Source organism: Globicephala melas, chromosome 5, assembly GCF_963455315.2.
Source record: "Globicephala melas chromosome 5, mGloMel1.2, whole genome shotgun sequence".
Classification (NCBI taxonomy): domain Eukaryota; kingdom Metazoa; phylum Chordata; class Mammalia; order Artiodactyla; family Delphinidae; genus Globicephala; species Globicephala melas.
In genome coordinates this window covers 106,010,803-106,016,305 of record NC_083318.1, presented here as the reverse complement: position 1 = coordinate 106,016,305, position 5,503 = coordinate 106,010,803, and the positions used below count along the sequence as shown (strand labels likewise).

At 45.7% G+C, this 5,503-nt stretch overlaps 1 pseudogene; it reads left to right on the top strand.

Moving 5' to 3' along the window:
• Nucleotides 1-2,708: 2,708 nt before the first annotated feature.
• Nucleotides 2,709-4,331, top strand: LOC115864513 (hsp90 co-chaperone Cdc37 pseudogene; annotated as a pseudogene).
• The last annotated feature ends 1,172 nt before the right edge of the window (nt 4,332-5,503 follow it).

The window sequence follows — 5,503 nt, the reverse complement described above, 5'->3', positions numbered from 1 at the left end:
CACATCTTTTGGTCACTTCATCCGTGTCACTAACCTGAATGCTGCTGCATCCCAAAGAGGTCAATGCTTTATTTGCAAGCATCTCCAGATGTCTCTTAACAATGCATCCTGCAAAGATAACAGAGAAGGGCTCTTCTTTCAATAGCACCTGGTGTCCACATTTAATTCAGCAGGCATTAATGGCTTTTATTTTAATCCTTTAATTAAATTTTTCCCTCTGGTATAAATCTAGGCTTTCTGGAACGAGGGGTGGGAGCCTTTGAGGAGACGGTACTGCCCCTTGCAGATTTAGCCAGAGATTTGTGTGCGGACACGCCTGGGTAGTTTATATACGATAGGGTGATGACATGGAAGAGTCTACTTCAGCCTTCTTTGTTATTTAAAATATGAACTGGACCATTGATTTTTCAGTTGTTTTCTTTCCATACCTCAGAATTTCCTATAAGGGACTGAAAGATACCAGGGTTGCTTATGTGTTACTGTTTCATTTCTGACAGTTTCTATTTCTCACAGAGGATCAGAGCAGGGCTGGAAACAGCTAATTTTATTATCTACTGTAAAATGAGAATGTGATGTAAATGTGCAGACAGTGTTTACCAGTTGAGGTCCTGAGGGAATGATCCATATATTTTCTTTTTTTTTTTTTAAACACCTTTATTGGAGTATAACACCTTTATTGGAGTATAATTGCTTTACAATAATAGTGTGTTAGTTTCTGCTTTATAACAAAGTGAATCAGTTATACATATACATATGTCGCCATATCTCTTCCCTCTTGCATCTCCCTCCCTCCCACCCTCCCTATCCCACCCCTCTAGGTGGTCACAGAGCACCAAGCTGATCTCCCTGTGCTATGCGGCTGCTTTCCACTAGCCATTTTACATTTGGTAGTGTATGTATGTCAATGGCACTCTCTCACTTCGTCCCAGCTTACCCTTCCCCCTTCCCCATGTTCTCAAGTCCACTCTCTATGTCTACGTCTTTATTCCTGCCCTGCCACTAGGTTCACCAATACCATTTTTTTAATATTCCATATATATGTGTTAGCATGCGGTATTTGTTTTTCTCTTTCTGACTTACTTCACTTTGTATGACAGACTCTAGGTCCATCCACCTCACTACAAATAATTTTGTTTGTTTTTTATGGCTGAGTAATATTCCATTGTATATATGTGCCACATCTTCTTTATCCATTCATCTGTCGATGGACACTTAGGTTGCTTCCATGTCCTGGCTGTTGTAAATAGTGCTGCAATGAACATTGTGGTACATGACTCTTTTTGAATTATGGTTTTCTCAGGGTATATGCCCCGTAGTGGGATTGTTGGGTAGTTCTATTTTTAGTTTTTTAAGGAACCTCCATACTGTTCTCCATAGTGATTGTATCAATTTACATTCCCACAATTTATTTTTAATGAATGGAAAAGCTTTCCATATAGAAAAGCAAAGTAGATACATGTGATTTTATGTAAGTTTTGTATCATCTGACTCCGGGAAAATCTTTTGCCTGACTGAAAGACTGATGGCTCCCGGTGGTACTGGGTGACCATGCCTATAATCCTCGTGGCTGACAAGAGAGAGCAACAAGGAGAAAGGAGGTCAGGGAATGAGGAAAGGAAGCCTTGCGAGGCAGAAACTATGAGAGTGAGAGTGCAAGCTCCCACCTGCACCTAAACAGGCAGAGTGCCTAGGGCCAAGGGCAGAATTCTTTTTTCTTTTTTTTTTTTTTTTTGTGGTACGTGGGCCTCTCACTGTTGTGGCCTCTCCCGTTGCGGAGCACAGGCTCCGGACGCGCAGGCTCAGTGGCCATGGCTCATAGGCCCAGTCGCTCCGCGGCATGTGAGATCTTCCCGGACCGGGGCACGAACCCGTGTCCCCTGCATCGGCAGAAGACTCTCAACCACTGCGTCACCAGGGAAGCCCCAGAGGCAGAATTCTTTAACAGCAGAAACTCTCCCACCCACCCTACAAACATACTCAATAACATTCTGTGTGTTACTTCTTCCCTTCCTTGAAATCCCTTCAATGGAATGTCTGTTTGCATTCTCATGCCGGGGGTTGCAGATGGACGGACAAGCAGGCTGTGAAGAGTAAGCACATAAAAGAGGAGCCACCTTTGATTATCTTTTTTACCAGTTTCTTGGTTTCATTTTAAAACTGCTTTCTCTGGTAAAAGAAACAAAAAAACTTACATGCTATCTAATATATATGTATATATATATTCAGATCAGCCAAATCACCCCTGGCCATTAAAGGAGAGACAGCTGTTATGGTCAGATCGCCCTCACATCCTCAGTGCCTGTTTTCTGTAGGAACCTTCCATGAATTCTCTGCTCTTCATTTATGACCATGTTTTCCAAATGTATAATGTCTACAAAAGGTATGAAAAGTTTAGGACTTATGATAATAATACTCAGTATTGGCAGTACCCACACTGAGCCCTTCATTGCTCATTGCTTTTCTCACTGACCATGGAGTTTGAGGGTGACAGGGGAGGACCTTCAAGAGACAGAGGAGGGCTTCCCTGGTGGCACAGTGGTTGAGAGTCCGCCTGCTGATGCAGGGGACACAGGTTCGTGCCCCGGTCTGGGAGGATCCCACATGCTGCGGAGCGGCTGGGCCCGTGAGCCATGGCCGCTGACCCTGCGCGTCTGCGCTCCGCAATGGGAGAGGCCACAACAGTGAGAGGCCCGCGTACCACAAAAAAAAAAAAAAAAAAAGATGACAGAGGAGTGAGACATGGAGATCACCGTTCTCCCCAAAAATACATCAAAGATACATCTACATGTGGAACAACTCCTACAGAACACGGACTTAACACTGGTAGAAGACCTCAGACTTCCCAAAAGGCAAGAAACTTCCTATGTCCGTGGCCATGTCGCTGACAGGGTCTTGGTGCTCCGGCCGGGTGTCAGGCCTGAACTTCTGAGGTGGGAGAGCCAAATTCAGGACATTAAGCCACCAGAGCCAACCTGACCCTATGTAATTTCAATTGGCGAGAGGTTTCCCAGAGATCTCCGTCTCAATGCTAAGACCCAGCTCCACTCAATGACCAGCAAGCTCCCATGCTGGGTACCCCATGCCAAACAACTAGCAAGATAGGAACACATTCTCGTCCATTAGCAGAGTGGCTGCCTAAAATCATAAGGTCACAGACATCCCAAAATACACCACCGGACATGGTCCTGCCCACCAGAAAGACAAGATCCAGCCTCATCCACCAGAACACAGGCACCAGTCCCCTCCACCAGGAAGCCTACACAACCCATTGAACCAACCTTACCCACTGGGGGGCAGACACCAAAAACAATGGGAACTACGAACCTGCAACCAGCAAAAAGGAGACCCCAAACACAGTAAGTTAAGCAAAATGAGAAGACAGGTGTCCGAGTGCCAGTGGAAGCTGAAGGGGCTGGAGGTGGCCAAGGGCGAGGGCAGCTGTAACGGTTGCAGGCTAAGGCACAGCAGTTGCGCAAGGAGGAGCAGAGCTGGGAGCAGAAGCTAGAGGAGATGTGCAGGAAGGAGAAGAGCATGCCCTGGAACGTGGACACGCTCAGCAAGGACGGCTTCAGCAAGAGCATGGTCAATACCAAGCCTGAGCAGGCGGAGGTGGAGTTGGAGGAGGTGAGGGAGCAGAAACACAAAACCTTCATGGAAAAGTATGAGAAACAGATCAAGCACTTCAGCATGCTCCACTGCTGGGATGACAGCCAGAAGTACCTGTTGGACAACATCCACCTGGTGTGCAGGGAGACCGCCAACTACCTGGTTATTTGGTGCTTTGACCTAAAGGCGGAGGAGAAATGTGCACTGATGGAGCAGGTGGCCCACCAGACCATTGTCATGCAGTTCATCCTGGAGCTGGCCAAGAGCCTGAAGGTGGACCCTCGTGCCTGCTTCTGGCAGTTCTTCACCAAGATCAAGACTGCCGACCGTCAGTACATGGAGGGCTTCAATGATGAGCTGGAGGCCTTCAAAGACTGCATGCGGGGCCGGGCCAAGCTGCGCATCAAGAAGGTCATGAAGGAGTACGAGGAGGAGGAGTGAAAGCAGAAGGTTGGCCGAGCAGCCTGGACCCCATCGAGGTATACGAGTCCCTCCCTGAGGAACTCCAGAAATGCTTTGAGGTGAATGATGTGCAGATTCTACAAGATGCTGTCAGCAAGATGGATCCCACCAACATGAAGTACAACATGCATCATTGCATCAACTCCAGCCTCTGGGTCCCCAACTCCAAGTCCAACGAGGTCAAGGAGGAGGAGGAGACGAGTCCCAGGGACCCTTTGCTGGAAGCCTCCAAGCCAGGTGATGAGAAAGATGTCAGCACATGACCCACCTCAGCTGACTGCCTGCAGGTCCCTGTGTGCCCCTTTTCAGAAAACAAAAATAGACACCAACTCCCTAGCTCCTGGCTTCCTCCACTTTGGCTTCTCCCCCACCTAGCCTGTAGGGGCCTGCCCAACCACTTCACCACTGCCATATCCCCAGTGCTCATCCAAGTCTTTACTTTGAGTCAAGGGACTTCACTGCTTGCAGGTCACCCCACTTCAGCATTATGCAAAAGGCTCAGGGATCCAGGGACGGGTAGAGGTTGCCAGTCTCTGGTCCATGGGGTAGGGATGGGGTCCCCAGCAGAGGGGCTTGCTCCAGTCACTGTGGGCTATGTTTTCACTGTTCATCCACACTGAGTATTCTTTATAGTAAACAGCAATTATCTTCGAATATACAACAGATGAAGGAGCAAACTAAAAACTCACCAGACCAAACAAATGAAGAGGAAAAAGGCAGTCTACCTGAAAAAGAACTCAGAGTACTGTTATTAAAGATATGCAAAATCATGGAAATGGAATGGAGAAAATACAATAAACATTTAACAAGGACCTAGAAGAACTAAAGAGCAAACAATAAAGAACAACAGAAAAATGAAATTAAAAATTCTCTAGAAGGAATCAATAGAAGAATAACTGAAGCAGAAGAATGGATAAATGGAAGATAAAATAGTGGAAATAATTATCACAGAGCAGAATAAAGAAAAAAGAATGAAAAGAATTGAGGACAGTCTCAGAGACCTCTGGGACAATATTAAACACACCAACATTCGAATTATAGGGGGCCCAGAATAAGAAGAGAAAAAGAAAGGGACTGAAAAAATATTTGAAGAGATTATAGTTGAAAATTTCTCTAATATGGGAAAGGAAATAGTCAATCAAGTCCAGGAAGTGCAGAGAATCCCATACAGGATAAATCCAAGGAGAAACACACCAAGACACATATTAATCAAACTAACAAAAATTAAATTCAAAGAAAAAAATTAAAATCAGCAAGGGAAAAACAACAAATAACACACAAGGGAATCCCAATAAGGTTAACAGCTGATCTTTCAGCAGAAACTCTGCAAGCCAGAAGGGAGTGGCAGGACATATTTAAAGTGATGAAAGGGAAATACCTACAACTAAAGTTACTCTACCCAGCAAGGATCTCATTCAGATTCAAGGGAGAAATT